The 25402-nt window shown below is 41.6% G+C and overlaps 1 long non-coding RNA gene across 1 annotated transcript; it reads right to left on the bottom strand.

The window, feature by feature from the left end:
• Positions 1-11265: 11265 nt before the first annotated feature.
• On the bottom strand, positions 11266-23676 carry LOC144586579 (uncharacterized). Its single transcript, XR_013541477.1, has 3 exons — positions 23512-23676; positions 16088-16149; positions 11266-15061 (listed from the first exon to the last, which is right to left on the bottom strand). It is a non-coding gene; the product is annotated as an uncharacterized LOC144586579 (long non-coding RNA).
• Positions 23677-25402: the final 1726 nt, after the last annotated feature.

Genomic DNA, 25402 nt, shown 5'->3' on the forward strand with positions numbered 1-25402 from the left:
CTCTGTCGGGTTGTTCTTGCCTGAAGAGATTTACTGGTTTTGTGAGGTGTTTTTGTTTTACTTGTTTGCAATGACAGTGTCTTAACGAACCTCAGTAAAAGCAGTCACGTGGTTGATATGTTTTGTGCAGAGTTTAAAATCATCCTGATTGGAGTCTTTTTTTTTTCTGCCTCTCTGGAATGGTGGAAAATTGCAGTAAATGCACAATAACATCCAAGATGGCATATGGAACATCAGTGTCTATTACTTTGGAACATCATTCGAAATGAAGAAAAAAAGACCATGAACTGACATGTTTCCCACAACAGAAATATGGTTGTCAACTAAATTATACATCTGAATCTTCTCTGAGTTATGTTACGGATTTTGAAACTAATTCTGCTGTGTATTACAGTGAGACAGAACCTGTGCAAAGAGAACGCTGGCCATTATATTGCCATGTAAGGCGGAACAGTGGAAGTTCAATGACATTTGTAGGTTGACTTGTTCATACTAATTCTCCCTCAGATCTGATATGCATAAAGACAGTACAACGGTCATAAGCTATGCTGTTTTCATACACAGTGGCTCCCAAAAACATGAGGATATTTCTTGCCATAGAAAATAATTTTGTTTGCACAAAAGAAAGGTACTGTAGTGCCACAACGTTAAAAATGTGTCAAATGCCTAGAAGACTATGAGTGTTGGAACATTCACAATGGATGATTGTTATCTGATGTGTTGGGCACGTGACTGGCATATTTGCTGCCCTAGAAGTTGTAGAAGAACCCTGTTATATGCCAAACTGTACAGATCTCAACTTTAAACGTGGTTTCATTGGCTGCCTGTGAAGAAACAATGAGTTACAGCATGTAATCTCAACCTTTTGTCCTATGAGGTTCTGGGCACCTCACTTCAGGAAGGATGCAGACAGACTTTGTCAGAGGAGGGCAACAAGGGTTCTCAGTGCCAGTGGCATAGTGTGGGTTACCAGGACCCAGGACAAGGCAAGCCTTGTGCCCTGAGCCCCCTGACAAACCTGAGACCCCTTGATGGCCTCTGTGACCCCGCCTACCAGCATCTGCTTTCATACTGCCTTCCAGGCCTCCTAAACCAGTGGGACTGGAAGTGAAGCTGAGCAGGCCAGACCTCCCATGACCCCCACCCTTCTGTGACCCACCTCACACCCATGATAGCAAAAGACAAAGAAAAGGCAGAAGGGCCCAATTCCTATTTTAGCTCAGTCTTTTGCCAAAGGACAGACTATGACCCTCCAGAAAAAAGTGAAGTGCAGGTTGAGGAGACAAGATTGCAACTGGAGATTGATAAGCAAATAGTCAAGGAATATCTCATTACCTTGAACGAGTTCAAATCTCCAGGGTTGGATGAACTGCATCCGAGACTACAGAAGAAATTGGCTGAAGAACTCTCAGAACCGCTATCTGTTATTTTCTTGAAATCATGGGAAACGGGGGAGGTGCCAGAGGATTGGAGGAGGGCCAATGTTGTCCCTATCTTCAAAAAGGGCAAAAAAGAGGAACATGGGAACTGCAGGCCAGTCAGCCTGACATCAATTCCAGGCAAAATTCTGGAACACATCGTAAAGTGGTCATTGTGCAAGCACCTAGAAAACAGTGCAGTAATAACTAGAAGCTAACACGGATTTGTCAAGAACAAATCCTGCCAGACTAATCTGATCTCATTTTTTGATCAGGTCACCTCCCTGACAGACAGAGGGAATGCTGTAGACATGGTATATCTTGACTTCAGCAAAGCTTTTGACAAAGGTGCCCCTTGACATTCTGATTAGTAGGTTAATGAGGTGTGGGCTGGATATAAAGGTCAGGTGGATACAAAGTTGGCTACAGAACTGTAGTCAGAGAGGCGATGATTAATGACTCCTTCTGAAACTGGGAGGAGGTAACAAATGGGGTGCCCCAGTGGTCAGTCCTGGGCCCAGTGCTATTCAATATGTTTATCAATGACATGGATCAGGAGATGTAGAGAATGCTAATCAAATATGAGGATGACACAAATTTGGTTGGAATAGCTAATGCCCTGGAAGACAGAAACAAAATTCAATCAATCTTGACAGGCTTGAGCACTGGGCTGAAAACAACAGAAGAAAATTTAACAATAAGTGCAAAATACTGCACCTAGAAAAAAGAAACTAAACAAGCAGTTACAAGATGGGGGATACTTGGCTCAGCAATACTATAAGCGAGAAGGATCTTTGATGTGTTGTAAATCACAAACTGAATATGAGTCAACAGTGTGATGTAGCTATAAAAAAAGTAAACACTATTTTAGGCTGCATTAACATAGTCTCCAAATTCCATGAGGTACTCGTTCCTCTGTATTTGGCACTGGTTAGGCCTCACCTTGAGTATTGTGTCCAGCTATGGACACCACACTTCAAGAAGGATGCTGACAAAATGGATCAAGTTCAGAGGAGAGCAACAAGGATAATCAGGGGGCAGGAAACCAAGCCTTATAAGGAAAGACTGAAAGAATTGGGCATCTTTAGCCTTGAGAAAAGAATATTGAAGGGAGATGTGATAGCACTTTTCAAAGACTTGAAAGGCTGTCATACAGAGGAGGGACAGGAACTCTTCTCGATCATTCCAGATTGCAAGACATGCAACAATGGGCTCAAATTTCAGGAAGACAGATTTCTATTGAATATCAGAAAAAGCATTCTAACTGTCAGAGCAGTATGGCAATGGAACTAATTACTGTGTTTTTCCATGTATAAGATGCTACTTTTTCTTAAAATCATTACACTAAAAATTGAGGGGCATCTTATACACAGAAGTAAGCTGAGGAGGGAACAAAACTGCCCATACCTTGCCTCTGTAAACAGGCTTCCTTCAATCACGAGGCTTAGCTTCCTACAGTCAGGAACTTTGCTTCCTCCAATCATGAGCCATATGGAACTGATGTCTGCTGATGCTGAACAAATCAATGGGAACACACCTCGTTGGAGGAGAAGCCTGTAGGCTCAGATTCAACAGGGAACGTAATGTTCAAACGTTTGAGCCCAGAGACTGAATACTCAAAACTAAGTTAAGATTTCTTAATTTTTGGGTTAGAAAAGGGGGGGCAGTGTCTTATAAACAGGGGCATCTTATAAATGGAAAAATACGGGTGAGTGCTCCAACACTAGATGCATTGAAGAGAAATTTGGATAACCACCTGGCAGATGTCCTTTGATTTGGATACCTGCACTGAGCAGGGAGTTGGACTTGGTGGCCTTGTAGGCCCCTTCCAAGTCCATGATTCTATGACCTACACCTCATCATTGAACTCGCCACCTGCTCCTGCCACCGCGCTGTATTCCAGGCCTGCACACATAGTGGACCTGGAAGGGAAGCTGTCAGACCTGATTCCCCTGGTGACCCCCACCTCACGCCCATGACCCTCACACCCCTCCACAACCCCCCTACCTGCTCCTGAGACTTCTCTCTCTCTCTCTCTCTCTCTCTCTCTCTCTCTCTCTCTCTCTCTCTTTCTGCAGGCCCTCCGATCAGCTGGGTGGCAGGTGAATGGCTGAGGCAGCAGGCCTTTGGTTCCTGGAAGGGCTCATGTCAACCTCGGTTGTATGCCTCACCTCCAGTCTTGCCTCTCTTTGGAAATTGGTTGTGCCATTGTATAAGTTTTTAGATCATGTTTTCCCTTCTGTGTATTTTGTTTTAACTGTCTATAAACTGCCCACATTCATCACTAATGGGGGTGATAAACAAACAGATAGACAAACAAACAAACAAACAAATTGATGTTTTAATTATGTAAGCTGCCTTTTTATAATTATTCTTAGCTTTAAATGTTGTCTTTTAATGATGTAAGCCATCATTGTATACTCATTGTTTTCAGCTTTAAATATTTTATTTCAATTATGCAATCTGCCATGGGTCCTTTTTAAGGAGGTGAGATTTTTTTAAAAAAATCAATCAATCAATATTAAAAATTACATGAGGTACAAAACCCCCTGGTGTGATTTAGATGCAAGAGCTAAGGAATTCTTTTGTCTAAAAATGGATTATCTGGAACTTGTGTTTCTCCCCTCAATCCTGTCTGTGTAGCACATGCCAGAGCTTGATGAAAATGTACTCTTTTTTAAGATTACATCTCTGGATTACAATTCTGAGAGTTGTAGTCCAAATCTGATATTTTACCAGCGGTAATATATTGGTACTGGGTGGAGAGAACACATACAGATAGATGCTGAAATGAAGCACTCTGGTTTCATGGTGGTACATTCTCAAGTGAGAGAATGTTTACACCAGTAAGTGAATGCATTCTCTGTTCCTCATATAGGCAGCTTGAAGGAATCCTTCCTTGAGCTTTCTGAAAAGTGGGAGGGGGGAAATATGAGGGAATCAGGCTTCTGCACTGTGATTGTAATTAGCTGGGATCTGTAAACTGCAGTTGTATCACTACCCTGTTTTGCCGAAAATAAGCCCTAGTATGATTTATCAGGATGCTCGTAATATAAGCCCTACCCCCAAAATAAGCCCTAGTTAAGTGAAACCCTGCCGTCCACCAATGTGCAGCATTGTGCAGCAACCAGAAGATGACAAGACTGTAAAATAAAACATCCCCCGAAAATAAGCCCTAATGCGTTTTTGGAGCAAAAATTAATATAAGACCTTGTCATATTTTCAGGGAAACATGATAGATGTAAAAAGAGTGGCTGTTTTTTAAACAACCAGAAGGTGGCAGCTTTGGACCACTCTGAAATTTTCACTCCTTTGCAAGATGGTTATTAATGCAGGTTCTGAGACATTCAAACCAGGAACCATCCAAAGGACAGCTTTAAAGCTATTTATTTTCTCCTGTAATTCAGATGAAAAATGAGCTTTCAAAGCTAAAGAAATACATTTGGACATATTAGGCTGCAACCTGAACAGAAGGGCCGCAATTGAGGATGCTGCCACTTTTTAAAATTATTCTAAAAACCTAATCACATTTTACAAAATGTGACTTTTCAAAATATTAAAATCTTACATCTTTGTGTAAAGTATTCATAGCATGACCCTGGAACCTGGAGCACAGCTTGGTCATTTCAGATGCTGTTGTATCACTGAATGTAAAGCTGCAAATTTAGGACAGTAGTTAACTGGAATGCATTAATTGCTCTGAGGCGTGAGATCAGCTTTGTAAATTTCCTGTTCTTCCTTTCATTAGTATGCGCCTAAAAATTAAAAATGAGATAATTATGAGGCTATACGTGGAAGATCTATAGAAATTATTTATACTGATTGTGGTCAAGGATTTTAAGGAGAAAGGTGGATTAAAAATATTTCAAATAAATAAATAAACATGAGTCAGTGCCCATCTTATACATATCACATATATGCAGTCATGGGGGTCTGTGTTGGTTCACTTTTACTTACTGTATTTCAGAGTAGTCAGCAGCATACACCTACTGTGTTTCCCCCAAAATAAGATAGGGTCTTATATTAATTTTTCCTCCAAAAAACGCATTAGGGCATATTTTCAGAGGATATTTCTTTTCATGTACAATAATCTACATGTATTCAAATACAGTCATGTCATCTTCTTCTGGTTGCTGCACAGTGGTGGAGGGCGGGGTTTCACTTAACTGGGGCTTATATGACGAGCATCCTGGAAAATCATACTAGGACTTATTTTTAGGTTAGGTCTTATTTTGGGGGAAACCAGTTAACTGGAGAGATATCTAGGAACTGAGCATGACTGTGTTCTATAACCAGACCCATGGGCTCCATTACTGTAGACCAAACGTCTACAGTATTAGACTTTTGGTCTACAGTAGTTGTGACCTTCATCCTGGAATGACTATGAATTGGCCACCCATGACCTAGTAGTCCTCACTTTTCATGAATACACATTCAAGAAATTGCAACCTATTGTAAAATTCTAGCTCTGACTGTCCAGAGAATGCAGAACTATGGACAGTTAAAATAAGACAGCAAACCTATGTTTAGTATTTTGAAGGTGCTGCCCTGAGAAGCCAAGTTGGCCCCCTCACTCTTGTCTTTCCCTCGTCAGGCACAGACCTTGCCAGACAGGGTTTCAAGCAATAGAATGTTTAAAAGGATGTTTAAAAGTGATCAGATGTGCTCACCTAGTGATGTACACTGAGTAGAGATGAGCACAAACTGTTGGTTTCGTGGGTTTGGCCCAGTTTGTTTAGTCTCTTTCTATTTTCTTAACAAAAGGAGCAAGTGAGACTAAAAAAAAAAAGGGGGGGGGAAATGAAGCTGAAGTACAGCATGTTTAAAATATATAAAAAACCAGAAATTTAATTATTGTTTCTGTCAAATTAGCAGAGGCACCCATGATTGTCAGATAAGTTATTCACTTAACAGGAAATACAGCTGTTGTGAATGCCAGGCTGGGGGCGAGGGATGGAACCCTGAGCCAAAGGTCCACCATGAAGTCATTTTTTAAAAAAGCAGAATTAATTCTGTCAGCACATTGGATTTGAACTGATTGTCTGAGCTGTGCTGCAGCTACCTATATGAAATATAAACATTCTACAGATCCGTATTCTGTGTTGTAGAAATGGCCTGAATAGTAAACAAGTGAGCAGAACAACATTTCCAACAGTTAGAGACATGAATTCGGAACGACATAAAATCCTTGCAATCTGGAATAGTTCAGAGAAATATAGGGGTAGGCCAAATTTCTTGAATGCAGTTTAGCTTCTCTTTCTCATTCTCTCTCTCTCTCTCTCTCTCTCTCTCTCTCTCTCTCTCTCTCCCCCTCCCCCCCTCCCCCCCCAGCTTGCATGTAGTACAGATTCAGAGAAAGCGTGTGATTGTGTTTTGCAGCTCCAAACATTGTATAACAGTTCCTAAAAAGGACCTGGGAAGAGAAACTCTTACATAAACCAAATACTGTTTGCAGTGTAGAAACAATCTTTCCGGTTAAGACTTGAGACATTTACATTTGCCTCACAATCAGCTCCATTCTATATTGAATCTATTTAGAAGTCACATGATAGTCAGTGTGTGCATCCTCTTGGGAAAACTTCTAATCAGTTTTTAACCTGTGTTGTATCTCAGTCAAGGAGTCTACACTGGCTTTTAGAATCATTGCATTTGAGGCTTTGTCCTGTGCCTGCCCAACCTGCCTACATGCAAGCCACTCGCCCCTGCTCCTGTGGTAAGATGAGGAGAGGAGAGAGGGGGCAAAGCTGCTAGTCCCTTTAGAAAGCTGGGCTGCTTCTGTCCCTTTAAGAATGCTCCAGTTGTTCCCATTTGTACCCACAAAATACATGTCAGAAATGAAGGGTGTGTGGCTTTGCATGGATCTCCTGAATCCACACGGTTTTAATATGGGATCTGCCCCCAAACATTGTCAGATCTTAAGTCCCATTTATACCCACAGAACACACCACAGCAATGAAGGGTGCCTGACTTTGCAGTGGTGCCAAAATACTGATCCAAGCATGAACCCTCATAGATCCACATGATTTTAATACAGGGTCATCCCCAATCCATTGTCAAATCTGTGGGTAGAGATGGTGCCCATGATTAAGATTGTTTTAAGGGATAATCCTACATAAAAATCACGTGGATCCGTGAGGATCTGTTCCTCTGATCCATTTGTATTTTTATTTTTTGCCCAAAGACAGCTCTTCACTCCTCCTGGCCCTGGACTGACCGCATCTTCTTCTCAGGCTCCCTGCGCCCACCCGCCCACCTAGTCCTTCCTTCCTGCCCACCCTGTAGCTCTCGTTGCTGCTGCCACCTCTCCCACTGCCTCTGCTAGTTAACCAAAGACACAATTTGTAGCCACAGAAGTGCTTAGATAAGCAGAAGTGATTGAAATAAACCAGGGTTTCATATGCATGCTAAAATAAATTATCCTCTGGTGGAAGACTATTTTACATCACTTTCCAACCAGAAAACATGCTTCCCTGGCAAAGTAATCCATGTTTCTATTTATGTTGTGGAGAAACTTTTTCTAAACCATTTTTTAAAAAAACAGAACACAATAGTGTTATTGTCAGTAAGTTCACCTTTTCTTCTCTTGTGTGTTTATTTCTGGTGGTCACACAGTGTTGTATTTTATGGATTCTGAGCACATTATTTAAGGAAAATTCTGTAGAATTATGCTGCAATAGTTATGTAATAAAGGAGTCCAAATACAACTGTATTCATGTCATAATTATTTTTACAAGTTGTGATTGTATGGTGTCAAGTTGCATTTAACTTATAGTGACTCCAATAGGGTTTTCAAGGGAAGCAAGGGTGCGATTGCACAGCAGGAAAAATGCATCGGGGGCCACCAAGTCACAGCTGGGAAGTCAGGTTTCCCCAGGTGCATTTCCTTTAGTGCAGCCATGCTCAACCTCTTTGTGGCCATGGCCATAAACACAATATGAAAGAAATGTAGGCCGAATCAGGACTGTATAAGTTGCATAATCAATCTTATAAGGTGGTGTCTCAAGAATTGTTTCCAGTTTATGGTCCCCTTAAAATGTGCCAGTGACCCCCAGGGAGAATGGCTGGATCACAGGAATTTATAGAAATCATAGAAAAGTGAAGTTGGAAGGGGCTTACAAGACCACAAAGTCCAACCCCGTGCTCAGTGCAGGAATGCAATCAAAGCATATCTGCCAGGTGATTATCTAAGTTTTTCTTGAAAGCCTCCAGTGTTGGAGCACTCACCAACTCCCGAGGTAACTGGTTCCACTGTCGTACTGCTCTAAGAGTTAAGAAGTTTTTCCTGACATTCAACCAAAATCTGGCTTCCTTTAACTTGAGCCCATTGTTGCACATCCTGCACCCTGGGATGATCGAGAATAGATCTTGCCCCTCCTCCGTATGACAGCCTTTCAAATATTTGAAAAGTGTTATCATATCACCCTCAGTCTTCTTTTCTCAAGGCTAAACATGCTCAATTATTTCAGCCTTTCCTCATAAGGCTTGGTTTCCAGCCCCCTGATCACCCTTTTGGCCCTCCTCTGAACTTGTTCCAATTTGTCAGCATCCTTGTTGAAGTGTGGTGTCCAGAACTGGACACAACACTCAAGGTGAGGCCTAACCAGTGCTGAATAGAGGGGGACTAGCACCTCATGGGATTTGGAAACTATACTTCTATTAAATGCAGCCTAAAATAGCATTAGCCTTTTTTGTAGCCACATCACACTGTTATTTAGCTTGTGATCTACGACAATTCCAAGACCCTTCTCGCTCACAGTTTTGCTGAACCAGGTATCCTCCATCTTATAACTGCAATGGGTTTCTTTGCACTTATCTCTGATAAATTTTCTTCTGTTGTTTTCAGCCCAGTGCTCAAGCCTGTCAAGATTGATTGAATTTTGTTTCTGTCTTCCAGGGCATTAGCTATTCCAACCAAATTTGTGTCATCCTCATATTTGATTAGCATTCTCTACATCCCCTGATCTATGTCATTGATAAACATATTGAATAGCACTGGGCCCAGGACTGAGCCCTGGGGCACCCCACTTGTTACCTCCTCCCAGTTTCAGAAGGAGCCATTAATCATCGCCTCTCTGACTACAGTTCTGTAGCCAACTTTGTATCCACCTGACCTTTATATCCAGCCCACACCTCATTAACCTACTAATCAGAATGTCATGGGGCACCTTTGTCAAAAGCTTTGCTGAAGTCAAGATATACCATGTCTACAGCATTCCCTCTGTCTGTCAGGGAGGTGACCTGATCAAAAAAATGAGATCAGATTAGTCTGGCAGGATTTGTTCTTGACAAATCCATGTTAGCTTCTAGTTATTACTGCATTGTTTTCTAGGTGCTTGCACAATGACCGCTTTTATTTTTTATTTATTTATTTATTTATTGTATTTATACCCCGCCTATCTAGTCATTTCGACCACTCTAGGTGGCTTACAACATAAGGATAACAAGTTCTTTAAAAAATTATAACAATTAATTTATTAAATGATTCTATAAGATGGGAAAAATAAAAATAAATCAAATAAAGAGAAAAAAAAGGAAAGAGGACAGGAATTATCTGGAAGGGAAGGCCTGCCTATACATCCATGTTTTTAGTTGGTTCTTAAAAGTACCCAGCGAGGGTGCAGCATGAATCTCCGGAGGTAGGTTATTCCAGAGACAAGGAGCCACCGCTGAGAAAGCCCGGTTTCTAGTTCTTTCTTTCCGGGCCTCCCTCAGCGTCAGGCTCCTCAGCCTCACCTCCTGGCTCGCGCGGGTGACACGGGTAGAACTAGTTGGGAGTAAGCGTTCCACCAAGTATCGAGGTTCTAAACCGTTTAGGGCTTTATATGTAAGCATTAACACTTTGAAGTCAATGCGGAAACGGATGGGCAGCCAGTGCAGCATGGCCAGAGTAGGAGAGATATGCTGGTATTTTCTCACTCCAGTAAGGAGTCTGGCCGCTGCATTCTGCACCACTTGAAGTTTCCGCATCAGCTTCAAAGGAAGCCCCACGTAGAGCGCGTTACAGTAGTCTAATCTAGAAAGTACGAGTGCAAGTACTAAGGTAGTGAGCACCCCCGTGTCTAGGTAAGGTCGCAGCCGGGCAATCCACCAAAGGTGGAAAAAGGAAAAAGGCTTTACAATCTGTTCCAGAATTTTGCCTGGAATTGATGTCAGTCTGACTGGCCTGCAGTTCCCATGTTCCTCTTTTTTGCCCTTTTCGAAGACAGGGACAACATTGGCCTTCCTCCAATCCTCTGGCACCTCCCCCGTTTCCCATGATTTCAAGAAAATAATGGATAGCGGTTCTGAGCGTTCTTTAGCCACATTCCCTCAGTACCCTCAAATGCAGTTCATCCAACTGTGGAGATTTGAACTCGTTCAAGGTAATGAGATATTCCTTGACTATTTGCTTATCAGTCTCCAGTTGCAATCTTGTCTCCTCAACCTGTACTTCACATTTGTCTGGAGGGTCATAGTCTGTCCTTTGGCAAAAGACTGAGCTAAAATAGGAATTGAGCACCTTAGCCTTTTCTTTGATATCATTTTTCCATCTCCATGGTGAAGCTGTGCCATTATGTCTTTTGTTTGTCTTTTGCTACTCACATACCTGAAGATTGCTTTTTAATTGCTTTTAGTGTCTCTAGCTAACCTCAGCTCATTCTCAGCTTTTGCCCTCCTAATGCGATCCCTGCATTTCCTTGCTACTTGTCTGTATTCATCCTTGGCGGCCTGGCCTTCTTTTCACTTCCTGTACATGTCTTTTTTGTTTTTTGGGTCCTACCTGAGTTTTTTCTGAAGTCACACTGGCTTTTTTTGCCACCTCCCACCTTTTTTTCTTGTTCAAATTGTTTATAGTTGTGCCTTTAAATTTTCTTCTTTTAGAAGCACCCACCCTTCTTGGACTCCTTTCCTTGTTAGGATCTCCAGCCATGGGACCTTACTTACCCTTGTTCTGAGATTATTAATGTGGTGCACTACATCCCCCTAAGGGGCAAGTTGCACTTGGTCAGAGAGTTCAACAGACCAACTACCTACCACCTTTGCGCTGGGGCAAGTCCCAGGACCTCAGCAGTGCATAACGTAAGCCCTTTGAAGAAATATGACCTTAAAAGAACGCTTTACTTTTACTTTGTACTTTGCAAGTACAGGCACGCGGCTTTGTGATTCCTTAGGATTCACTAAAGCTCAGTTTAGGTAGGACTCTTAAAAGATAGCTAGTTTCTGGCCCTCTCCACCTCCTGGATTTAGCCAGACCCTGCTGTTCAATAGACCAGTCCCTTTGTAGAATTTTTATAATTTTATAATTAATTTTGATTAGAAAAATAGGGTTTCGTTAGAAATCAGTTTATATTACAGCTTTAGCATAAAGAACATATTCAAAGAGCATTGCAGTTAAATAAAATAAGTATTTCCCATTAAAATAATAAAATACTACTAAGCTGAGTTAAGGTGGGCTATGGTGGGCTTGCCCCAACTCCTTCTTTCTCCTTACGTACATCCTCTCTCCTTCATGGAAAAATCCAGATCAGAACACGAATCTCCATTCAGCTACATTCAGTTACTTTCAGTTACTTTCAACTACTTTCACATAGCCCATTGTCCATTTTTCTACATTCTTTAACTCCTTCCTTCTTCTAGGCAACTCTGGCTGTTGACCAATTAACCTTAAGAGGCTGTACCACCTTCCTCCTTCCCTAATTCCCATGAGAGTCCAGCTGTTGTGTATCTCTTCTCCAACTAGCTCAGAATGTTGAGTCTTGCATGAGTTCTCAGTTCAGTCTTCAGCAGTATCTTGGACCAGGCTGTAATGGTCTTCAGAAAAACAGTCTCATGGCACGTAACAAAAACCACACAAACACACATTCCAGTGTCTCCCAAATCATCTTCACACAGAACCTGTCTGACTCCATTTTACATTTCTCTGACTACATATCCCATCATCATGACAATTAAAAATGACTTTTTAAAAACCCAGCAGAAGTGGTCGCCTAGAATGGTCGAAATGACTAGATAGGCGGGGTATAAATACAATAAATAAATAAATAAATAAATAAATAAATAAATAAATAAATAAATAAATAAATAAATAAATAAGGTGTGCAGCTACATTGTGCTTTCGTTTCCTTTGAAATCAAGAATTCTAGAAGGACATGGTCACTCTCAATTTGTCACGTTCCCAGGAGGTTTCAACAGGCAAAAGCCCAATAAGCTGCCCAGAGACCTTCAGGTAGTGTGGGCAGCATATAAGTTAAATAAATAAATAAATAAACAAACAAATAAATAAGCCAGTCCAATATCAGAAGTCCAGAAAATGCAAAACAGATACCAAAATGCCAAAGCCAAAACACAAACGGTAGTCAGAAGTCAGAGTCCAAAGCCAAGGGTCCAGAGAACAAGGTCCAAGATAAGCAGGAGCATGGATGCGAGCCAGAGTGTTGACTTGTTGCTTCCACAAGCTTCCAAGCCTTCTAGGTGCAGATTATATAGCAAAAACAGTCATCAAACTCATAGAAGCCTTCCATCCTGTTAAAACTCAGGACTGGTTGACCTGATGTTCCTGTGGGAAGCATTCATGTGATCCTCTGACCTTCGTCATGATTCTTTGCCGAAGCTTAGCCCTCACTCTGACTACTGGGGGAGGAGAATCTGGTGGTGATTCAGCTGTTTGTGCTTCTAATTGCCCAGCATTTTCCGCAGTTGTACTTAACCCCTCAGATTCCAGATCTTCTTCAGATGAACTCATGACACACTTAGAGTTCCCCTTACTGCCACTTCCCCCACCAAGTCATCTCTCTTGGTCAGAATCAAGTCAAGGATAGCAAATCCTCTAGTTCCTTTCTCCACTTTTTGTAGGAGAAAATTATCAGTCACACAAGCCAGAAATTTCTTGGAAGAGTCATACTTGGGAATATTTGCCTCCCAACATATATCTGGATAATTGAAACCCCATCACTACTATGTTGTGTCTATTTGAAAATCCTGAAATTTGTTTTTAAAAACATTTTGTCTGCTTTTTCTTGTCTTTGATTGGGCAGTTGGTAGTAGACTCCTACTACCAAGTTCCTTTTGTTTTTTGCCCCAACTAGATTGATCCAAATGCTCTAAATAGGACAGCCACTCTCTTCCTCCTGTATTTCCGTGCAGGAATGTATATTTTTGACATATACTGCAACTCCGCCTCCCTTTTTATTCTCTCTGTTCTTTTTGATCAATTTATATCCCTCAATGTCTTTATTGCAGTCATGGGAGTCATCCCACCAAGTTTCAGTTATTCCTATCAAGTCATACTTACCCTCCTGAATTAAAATTTCCAGTTCTTCTTGTTTGTTTCCCATACACCTGGCATTTGTATACAGACACCGGAGGGTGTGTTATTTGTGGCCTGTTTGTCTTTCTACCTTTTTATGATTATTATTATTATCATGATTAATGTTATGTTTATTATTGTGATTATTATTGCTCATGTTATTATTGTTGCTGTTTTGATCAATTTGGTCCATTCTTCTTATTGTGTGTAAGGCTTCATTTTCTTCCCAGCCCTTGTTAGATGCAAGCCATCTCTTGCTAGCAGTCCTTCTTCTAGACAACTTAGCCCATGTTCCCAAAAACCAAGTCCCTTTCGTTGACACCACCTTCGTAGCCAGTTGTTCACCCAGAGGATCTTCCTTTTTCTTTCAGTTCCTCTTCTGAGCACCAGTAGGATGGAAGAAAAAACTATCTGGGCCCCAAAGTCCTTGAGTTTCCTTCCCAGAGCTTCAAAGTCAGACGTGATTTCTTGGTAGCTCCTCTTGGCTGTCATTTATTCCCACATGGACAAGAAGAAAGGGATATGTATCTGTAATTTTTATGAGTGATGACAATCCTTCCATCACATCCCTTATCCATCCTCCAGGGAGACAGCATACCTGGTGAGTCCATGAATCCTCCTGGCAAATTTCAATCTCAATTCCACATAGTGGAATTAAGCAGCTGCTGCTGCTCAAGAGTTCTATCAATGTAGGCTTCATCTTCCCTTATAGCCTTGAGTGTGGCTACTCGCTGCTCCAGGTCTCTGACTTTCTCTTCTAACAGTGCCACAAGTTTACACTTGTTACATATATATAGCATTTTACACTCAGGAACAAAGAGAAACATAGCACAAACTTTGCAGTTAACCACAACTAAATTGTCTCCACCTTCCATAATCCCTTCTAGCTTTTTTACTTTCAACTGTTTGTTTATAATACATGTCCCTCTTGTTTTTAGTTTAAATGTAGTTGTACATATACCCAGGGAACTAAACTTTTTTGCCAGGGACCACCCATGGCCAACTATCTGTTTGAGAGTTCCCTGGGTCTGCCTTGAGCTTTATTTGTCAGCTGTGCTCTGCCTGGAGTCAGGAATCAAAAAGCCCTACCAGAACTTACAGCTGCTACTTATAGCCCTCAGCAGTAATCAGGACACTCCCCTTTCTTTTAGGCCAATCACATGGCTCTTCCTGTTAAGGACACACATCAGGCCCTTTCCTGGTGTTACTACAGAGAAAATCCACTTACCCCTCTGTCTTTGTCTCCTTGGTCTCCTTCCTGTCTCTCCTGCGGCAAACTCCCTGTTTGCTGTCCTGCTCACGGGCTCTAGTTGTGAGCTCCCTGGGTCTGTTTTTAGCTTTATTTGTCAGCTGTGCTCTGCCCGGGGTCAGAAATCAAAAGGAGACAGAATTAGCAGACAGCAGAAGAAATTGCCAATCTGCCTTTGTTAGCATCTTGTTAATGTGGTTCTACTGCAGTCATCCAGATTTGCAAGAGGCAGGTCTACCACAGAGCTACCTTAACAAGCTGTAAACAAGGGCTGGCTGTAAATTTCCTCCTTCTGGCTCTCCCCCCCCCCCTTTGGGCTCCAGTTGGTTTAGCATATGAGTGCAGGCACCAAGCTGCTGGGGAAAAAATTGAAGACTAAAGGGTGCTCAGTGGAAGGGAACTGAAATCCCCCACAAGTGCCCCTTTGCTTCCTTTCACCCCATCTTAAATTAGGAAACTGGAAGGGTCAGTTTATGATCACTCATTGCATCAGCTTAAGAAAAAAAACTACCTGGAATGAAGCACGTGCCTTTAATTCTAGAAAAAAAAAATAGAAGTCCCAGCAGCTTGGGGGAAGTAAGGCCTGTAGGGAAAAAATCTGGACTAATTCACACTGACTTGTACATCATGTAATCAGTGAAAAATAATGTGAATTAGACCTTCCCAATCCAGGAGCATTTTCCACACTATCTCTTAATGTAGCTGTACCCTAAGATATTTAAGAAGTAGTTTTATCATTGCCAAACCACAGCCAAGGTTCAAGGTAGAAAGGGGCTTTGAATCCAAATCTCTGAAGTCCAGTCCACTACTTTATCTACCACACCACATTGGCTTTATTTATTTATTTATTTTAACAAATGTTGCACTGTGGTCTCATAAAGAAATCCTGCCTTCTGCTTGCACAGCAGAAATGCTGGTGCTAATGGCAATATTTGTACAGGGGGCACAATCCCATACTACACTAGTGCGAAGCTCAACAGAATACTGAAAAAAGTTTCCCTTCCTTCTGCCCTGCCCCCTTTACAAAAAAGTTCCACTGCTGCTGGTATTTTCTTTCTAATTTGGTTCAAAATGTCCCACATAAACAGCACTGCATCATTGCTGGGGATACGGTAGGAACAGGAAGATGCTTACTTGAATTTCTTTGTCCTAAAAATGTGTTAAATCTTTGAGGCTCAGAAGTTGTTCTGCTGCCCCTGCAATGGCAAACAAGGAAACGAATAAAAAGTCCAGGCAGAGGAATACTATTTACAACTGCTACAAAAAGGACAGTTTCACAAGTTTGTAGTCTTGTTCTGTTTGTTTAATCTCTCAAATCTTCTTTAGTGCTATGCATTCATAAATAACTCACTGTCAGCAGAGGGGTATTTTTGCACTTTCCATAAACAGCCTTTCCAGGATCTTTAGGCGTTCATTCACTTATTTTGTCAAGATGCTTTGGATTAAACAGAAATAAGAGAGCTAAATTACTTGGAGATTGAAAAGCCATTGCTAACCCATCAGGAGAGCTGTCAAGAGATGATACCATTATTTTAAAGGACAGATACAGACCCTCCAAGGAGCTGAGCCAAATAACTGTCAAAGCAATAAAGTAAATTTTGAGCTGTGAGTGGCCCGTAACTGTATCATTTTGGTGACTCAGGATCTCCTCCTCCTTTTTAAAAAATCATTGTGATTAGAAAATGCAAAGAGCAAATCTTCCAGGTTCGGAGAGGGTATTGCTGTTAGTATAAGGTTTATTTCTATTTACTTGAGAGAATGGAAACCAGAACTTACTCAGGGTCAGCTACTGCCTTGAGAGGCCCTAAGCAAAGTGCTCTGCCCATCCACCCTCCCCCTGCCGCCACTGGTATTGATCGACATACATTAGAATAATAGAATCATGGAGTTGGAAGAGGTCTACAAGGCCATTGAGTCGAATGTTATGCTCAGTTCAGGAATCCAAATCAAAATAAATCTGACAGATGGTCATCTCATTTTTTCTGGAATGCCTCCAGCATTGGAGCACTCAGCACCTCCTTAGGTATTGGCTCCATCATATTACTGTTAGGATTTTTTCCTGATATTCAACCAAAATCTGGCTCCCTGTAACTTGAGCCTATTATTATATGCCCTGCCCTCTGGGATGACTGAGAACAGATCCTGCCCCTCCTCTATATGACAATTTTTGAAGTACTTGAAAAATGCTATCATATTACCCCTTGGTTTTATTTTCTCTAGGCTAAACATGCCCAATACTTTCAGTCAAAGAGCTTGGTTTCCAGTCCCTTGAGCATCCTTGTTGTCCTACTCTAAACCTGTTCCATTTTGTCAGAATCTTTCTTTGAGTGCAGTGTCCAGGACTGGACACAGTAATCAAGATGAGGCACAAGCAATGCCTAATAGAGAGGGAACTAGTACTTTATGGGTTTTGGAAACTATACTTCTGTTATTGCAGCCTAAAATAGTATTTGCTTTCTTTTCTTTCTTTCTTTCTTTCTTTCTTTCTTTCTTTCTTTCTTTCTTTCTTTCTTTCTTTCTTTCTTTCTTTCTTTCTTTCTTTCTTTCTTTCTTTCTTTCTTTCTTTCTTCTTCTTCTTCTTCTTCTTCTTCTTCTTCTTCTTCTTCTTCTTCTTCTTCTTTTTTGCAGTCACTTCACACTGTTGGTTTGTATTCAGCAACAATTGCAAGATCCTTCTTACATGTAGTTTTACTGAGCTAAGTATCCTCCATTTTGTAACTGTTTGGTTTCTTTTTCTTAGGTGTAGAACTTAGCACTTTACTGCTGTTAAATTTCATTTTGTTGTTTTTCAGCCCAGAGTCTTCAGCCAGTTCTTTCAATACTCTTGGATGCAGTTAATCTGGCCCTGGAGATTTGTACTAATTCAAAGTAATAAGATATTCCATGACTTTTTTTTTCTTACTCAATCTCAGGAGACAGTCCTGTCTCCTTTACTTCTGTTTGCCTGGAAGGTAACAGACTATATTTTGGGAAAAGAATGAGCTAAAGTAAGAATTGAGCATTTTAGTCTTTTCTTTTTCATCTGGTATCATTTTCCCATTCCCAGTGAGTAGCTGAGCCACTGTTTCTTTTCTCTGTCTTTTGCTACACAAGTATGTGAATAATGCTTTTTTGATGCTTTTAGCATATCTTGCTAATTTCATCTCATTCTCAACTTTTGCCTTCCTAATACCAGCTTTGCAATTATTTGCTACTTGTTTGTACTCTTCTTCACCTTCTTTCCATTTCCTATACATGTCCTTTTTTATTTTCAAGTTCACTCTGGCTATATTGGTGGTTTTATTTTTTATTTTTTTGCTAACATTGTTTGTAGTTGTGCCTTTAGAATTTCCACCCATCTTGGACTGCTTTTCCTGTTAAGATGTCCTGCCATGGAACCTTATCATTGCTCTGAGTGTATTAAAATTGGTTGTCCTAAAATCTGGGATACATGTGTAGCTACACTCTGCTTTTGTTTCCTTTGAAATCAAGAACTCAAGTAGAACATGGTCACTTTTCCCAGAAATCCTCTTGTTGCCACTTCTTCCACCAAGTCATCTGTGTTGGTTAGAATCAAGCTGAGGATCACTACTTTTCTTGTTTCTTCCTTCACTTTTCATAGGAGAAAATTATCAGCCACACAAGCCAGGAATTTCTTGAAAGCGCCATATCTTGGAGAATTGGCCTCCCAACAGATATCAAGATCATTGAGATCTCCCATTACAACTACATTGTGTCTCTTTGAAACTCTTGCAGTGTGTTTTTCAAAAGTTTCATCTGCATCCTCTCTTTGATTGGGCAGTTGCTGGTAGACTCCACTACGTTCCTTCTGTTCCCCCACCCCACCCCAGTTATATTAATCCAGATGCTTTCAATGACACAACCATGCTCATCGTCCTGTATTTCTGTGCAGGAATATATATATATATATTTGACATACACTGTGGCTCCACCTCTCTTTCTATTCTTTTTGCTCTTTTCTGAACAATTTATATTCTTCAATTGCTGTATTCCAGCCTTGGGATTCATCATACCAAGTTTCAGTTACCCCTATCAAGTAATATTTAGTCAGCTTTCCAGTTCTTGTTCGTTTCGTATGTTTTCTGGCATCCATATATACTGACACCAGAGACTGTGTGACCTGTGGTTTGCTTTCTTGTGTGCATTTTTATGAATATTATTATTGGGCTCCATTAGTGCTGCCTGGTCTGTTCCTCTTATTGCACATAAACCTTCATCTATTTTTACCTCTGGAGTTGTGTTTCCCTCCCCATTCCAATTCAGTTTAAAGTCCGTCCCCCCCCCGATGACATTCTTCACACTGTGGCCTAAAACAGTGAGTAGTCCTTCTTAGTCCTTGTGAGGTGCAAACCATCACTTGCCAGCAGTCCATCTTCCAGGAAAAATACTTTGTGGTCCCCAAATCCAAATCTCTCATGCCAGAACCACCTTTGTAGCCAGCTGTTCACCCAGAATATTTCCTTTTTCCTTTCTATTCCTCTTCTGAGTATTGGTAGGATGGACGAGAAGACTATCTGGGCCATATAGTCCTTGAGATTTTTTCCCCAGAGCTTCAAAGTCTGATGTGACTTCTCTGGAATTCCTCTTGGCTGGGCCATTCATTGCCACATGGATAAAAAGAAAGGGATGTGCATCTCTGGATTTACAAATGACAGCTATCCTTCCATCATATCCCTAACCCGTCCTCCAGGGAGACGGCATACCTGATGGGTCCACGGATCTTCCCTCCATATTTCAATTTCAATTTTGCACAGTAGGGAGTCTCCTACTACAATGAATCTTCTCTTCTTTTTGTAGGGTGTGGGTTCAATGAGTATTTGATTGAGCTTCAGTCTCTCTCATGTCTTCCCACAGAGTCTCCTGTATATCTTCCTCTGCATGCTGTCTGCCAGATTCCTTATCAAGACTCTGAAAGTGGTTTTGCATTGCCACTGGTGAAGAGTCTCTTCTTCTTTTGCTCCAAAACATTATTTTTTTCTGTGGTGCTTCCTCCACTATTTTTTTCTCTCCTCAGCATTCTCCAATTCTGCTTTTTCATGCTGTTCTTCCACCTCCAATGCCTCCTTTGGCTGCTGCTGCTTGAGAGTTCTGTCTATGTACTCCTCATCTTCTCTTATAGCCTTAAGCATGACCACTTCCTGCTCCAGTTCTATCACTTTTTCCTACAACAGTGCTACCACAACACACTTGTTGCATGGGTACTCTGTATAGTTCGGAGGCATAAAGACAAATTTTGCATGTTCTTTGCAGGTCAACATCACTGCAGTGCCTCTTCTCTCCATAGTCCCTGTTATATTTTCCCTTTCTTCTGTTTGTCTATGAGTTTGTCTTGTCTGTCTTGAAGGATGCTGGGACCAGTTGTATTGGCTCTTGCCTTTCCACTGAACTATTTCAGCAACATGGAGAGGGGGGGATTTACCCAGGCTTCGTACTCTGGAGAGGACACTCTAGCTTCGCATATAGCGTCAAAACAACATGGGAAGTAGCAGTTACTGGTTATAAGTCTTTGCTCGAATGGCGTAGAGCATGATGCCAGGGGCTACTTCCGATGGTGGGAGAGGTCATTGCACCTCACTAGGTAGATACTGCCCACCTTAAGCTGGGCAGCCCCCAGCCAGTAAGGTGCTACCTCACCACAGTCTGTTAACCTTACAGGTGCATGGGGTTTAGGGTGAAACCCGACAAGCAGATTGATAACTGTGCACCATGCAACAATCGTAAGAAAACTTCTGCCCTAAAGCTGGGCACCTGGAATGTACGGACAATGACCCCTGGCTTTTCTGACTATGGCTTTCCTGGCAACCTACAGGAAATAGATGACGTGTGCAAGACAGCTGTCATTGACATGGAACTGAGTAGATTGCAGATGGACACTGCTGCCCTGCAAGAGACGAGATTGCCAGATTTGGGATCTGTCAAAGAACAAAACTTCTCATTCTTCTGGCAGGGAAAACCATTGAATGAGATCAGGGAATATGGTGTTGGCTTTGTGGTCAGAAATACTCTGCTGAGATCCATTGTTCCACCTACTGTGGGGAGTGAAAGAATCCTGTCTCTGCAGCTCCACTCATCAGCAGGACCAGTCACCTCATTAGTGCATATGCACCAACACTTTCATCCACTACAGAAGTGAAAGACAAATTCTGTCATGATCTGGCAGATACTATCAAAAAAGTCCCTGAAAGAGAGGCACTGTTCATTCTTGGAGACTTTAACGCTAGAGTTGGTGCTGATCACAATTTTTGGCCCACTTGTCTAGGCCATTTTGGCATTTGAAAGATGAACAAAAATGGCCAACGCTTGCTGGAATTTTGCTGTTATTATGGTCAGCAAAATACGAAGCTTCAACACAGAGTTTCCTGGAGACATCCAAGATCCGAGCATTGGCATCAGCTCAATTTGATCCTCACTAGACATTCTAGCCTTCCTAGTATTACGATCGCATGCAGCTACCAGAGTGCTGATTGCAATACTGATCACTCCCTAGTGTGTAGTAGAGTAAAACTGCAAAGAGATTGTATCACACAAAAAAGGAAGGAAGACCATGTATTGATATCAGCAAGACTCATGATCAAAGAAAAGTGGAGGTATTTGCCCAAGTGCTTGAGGAAACCCTTCCAGGTCTGGCTGATGCAAATGCACCTGAACAATGGGAACACTTCAAGAATGCTGTGTATAACACTGCCTTGTCCACCTTTGGCAAGAAGACCAAAAAGATGGCCGACTGGTTCGAAGCCCATTCAGAGGAGTTAATGCCAGCCATCGAGGATAAGAGAAGAGCTCTAGCAGCATACAAAGCCTGTCCTAGCGAGTACAACTTGCAAGGTCTTCGAGCTGCTTGTAGCCAAGTCCAACAGCCTGCCAGGAGATGTTCCAATGACTATTGGCTTCAGCTCTGCTCTCAGATACAGATAGCAGCAGACACAGGTAACATCAAAGGAATGTATGATGGTATCAAGCAGGCTTTAGGTCCAATACAGAAGAAATCTGCTCCCTTCAAGTCTGCTACAGGTGTGATCATCCAGAACCGAGCACAGCAGATGGAACGCTGGGCGCAGCACTACTCTGAGTTATATTCCAGAGAGAATGTAGTAACTGAAGATGCATTAAATAACATTGAGTGCCTGCCTGTCTTGGAAGAGTTAGACAGTGAACCAACCTTAGCAGAAATAAAAGCGGCCTTGGATTCTCTCGCCTCCAGCAGGGGACCTGGAAAGGATAACATCCCTGCTGAAGTGGTGAAGTGCTGTAAAGAGATCATCACCACCGAACTGTATGAAGTATTTCATCTTTGCTGGAGAGAATGTAGAGGATGCAAACATTGTCACATTGTATAAGAACAATGGAGACAGTGGTGACTGCATAGGGGAAGCCATTTTCCGAACGCCGATCAGCTGTTAAAATGGCTGCCCTGTGAAGCCTTGGTCCGGAAAACACAGGGCAGCCATTTTGCGGAGCAGGAAAAAATCATTGTTTTGCGAACAAACGGTTCGCGAAGCAAGGACCTAATCAATGTCCAGTGAAAAAACCCCATAGGAAACATCATTTTGCGATCGCTATAGTGATCGCAAAAAAGTCATCGCCATGCGATTTCATCATTCTGCGGGGTCATCATCATGTGGGGCATCACTGTATAAGAAAGCTGCTTGCCCATGTTGTGCTGAAGAGGCTCCAGGTGCTTGCAGACAGAGTCTATCCAGAATCATAGTGTGGATTTTGAGCTAATAGATGCACCACTGACATGGTATTCTCCCTCAGACAGTTGCAGGAGAAAGGGAGGGAATAACAACAGCTACTTTTTGTGGCCTTCATATATCTCACAAAGGCCTTTGATTTGGTTAGCAGGGATGGCCTTTTTAAAATACTTCCCAAGATGATGTCCACCTTGACTCCTTAACATCATCAGGTCCTTCCATGAGGGAATGAAAGGCACTGTAGTTTTTGATGGTTCATTTTTGGTATCACCTGGCAGGACAAAGTTCCAAATAGAGTAGTCCTAGAACAAGCTGGAATTTTTTGCATATATACATTACTGAAACAGTGACATCTACGTTGGCTTGGGCATGTCATGAGAATGGCTGATGGTTGGATTCCAAAGGATCTCCTGTATGGAGAATTAGTGCAGGAAAATCACCCCAGAGGGAGACCACAGCTGCGATACAAGGGTATGTGAAAGCGGGATCTGAAGGCCTTAGGAATGGACCTCAACAGATGGGAAACCTTGACATCTGAGCATTCAGCCTGGAGGCAGGTGGTGCATCATGGCCTTTCCCAATTTGAAGAGACCCTTGTCCAGCAGGTCGAGGCAAAAAGGAAGTCACGAAAGCAGCAAAATCAGGGAGCTGGACAGGAGACAATTTGTATTTGTCTTCCATGTGGAAGGGATTGCCACTCTCGAATTGGCTTCCTGAGCCACACTAGACGCTGTTCCAAGTCCTCCATACAGAGCACATTACCATAGTCTTTCGAGACTGAAGGATGCTGGGAATATCCACTAATATATAACTATATACAGAAACCAAAGGTTTTGTTAGGGACCTCCTCGACCAAATACGTACCTTACAGAATGTTCCAAGGAACTTGGAATCATCATTTTAATTGTCAGAGAGGATCCACCATTTTAACTTTCAGAGGGGTGTGGGCAAAGATTTGGAGCCCTGACAGCTGCCTGAGCATGGTGGATACTTATGCCAGATCCAAAATATCTATTTTCTAAAAAGAGAATTATTATTTTAGTAACAAGAGGATCAACAATTGTTCTGTTTTGTCAGAGTGTCTTGAACAGTGTGGGAGATTTAAATGACTACTCTTCATTGTAGGTCCCTATTTTAATCTCCCACAGTGGGTGGCTGTGAAGCTAGATGGTGTATTAAAATACCCATCTGCCATTACTGAGGGCAGGTAATCCCACAGCTAATGGTTCACCAACAAAGGAAGGCATTATTCTTGAGTGTCCCCTCAACTGTGAGAGCTAGCTACTGTATGTGCTGAACTCAGCATTCATGAGCATCTGCTCATCTCACAACTCATAGCTAGCCACATCTGTGATGGGACAATAATGGCAGAATGAGTGGTGGGCTATCATAAAACCTCATTCAGCATGTGCCATTTTACCAATTGGGTCGCTGGAATCATGGATGTGTACGATAGCAGCTGGGAAGACACAGAGCAAGAATTGGCAACATGAGGCCCTCCAGATGGTGTTGGCCTGCACCTCTTGTCAGGTCTAGTCAACATAGTGAAAAGTGATGGTGGATTATGAGAGTTGAAGTCCAAGAACATCTGGGGAAGCCCAAGTATATTACCAGCCCCTACTGTAGCACATGGAAGAGACATTGCTTGGAAGATTCACTCTCTGTTCTGATGGTACAAACAGTGACTCTCCTAAACACAAGCTAGCAAGCTTGTCTGTTAGCTACCCAGACTTGATAAACTTCCTGTTTTGCAGGAAGTAGCTTCTTGCAAAAATTAGAACAGGGTGAATTTCTGCCATCAGTCAGACTGCAACACATTGCTGGTTGGATCACATTCAGCTTTCTGTGTCAAATGTTGTGTAGGCTTAATTTCTCCTGTACTTTTTAGTGGAAATTGTCTGTTTATCTAAGTTATAATATCAATAATGTCTTTCAAATGAAAATATCTACCAGGAAATGACTTTGCATTACTTATCTTATTTCTTCATTTTACCAAATTATATATCTTCTGTTAACAATTACCTTATGTAGCTCATTAAGTGCTACATGAATTGGATCAATTTATTTATCTTTTGTTAACAGTTCCCTTATGTGCCTGGAGATAAAATCTGATGTCCAGATTCTTAGATCTTTTTTCTTGTTCTCCTTTCTGTCACCCCCTTTCCTTTATTGTTCAGAGTAAAAGTGACCTCCCAGCAAGGTACTTACTTTTTTCTCTCCTGCTTCTACCTACTGACTGATTTATGTCTGCTGCTTTCTTGAAGAATCTCTTCCTTGCTTCGTCCTTCATGGGGATGGGATGGAAGAAGAAAATCCAAGCTCTACTTCTGGTGAAAGTTTCATACAAAGGGACAAAATCTGTTCTTAAACTTCTCTTGTACATTTTGAAACTGACAGTGTTCTGATTAAAGTGGCTAACCCAAGGTCATATCTGATAAATTCTGCTATGCTGATACAGGGTCTACAAAGCATACAGAAGTAAGGAAAATCTAGGCCAGAGAAATAGTTATTTCTACATTTGATGGCCCTGTGTTGGCATAGTTCCTTCTATAAAGTGACACACAAATTAATGTTTCCAGTGAGTCAAACTTATGCCAATGTTGCTTAATAAAATGTTGTTTATTTAAAAGTGGCCTTTCTCTGGCACTGATCAATGATGATGATGATGATGATGATGATGATGATGATGATGATGATGATGATAATAATAATAATAATAATAATAATAATAATAATAATAATAATAATAATAATA

Source organism: Pogona vitticeps, chromosome 2, assembly GCF_051106095.1.
Source record: "Pogona vitticeps strain Pit_001003342236 chromosome 2, PviZW2.1, whole genome shotgun sequence".
NCBI lineage: Eukaryota > Metazoa > Chordata > Lepidosauria > Squamata > Agamidae > Pogona > Pogona vitticeps.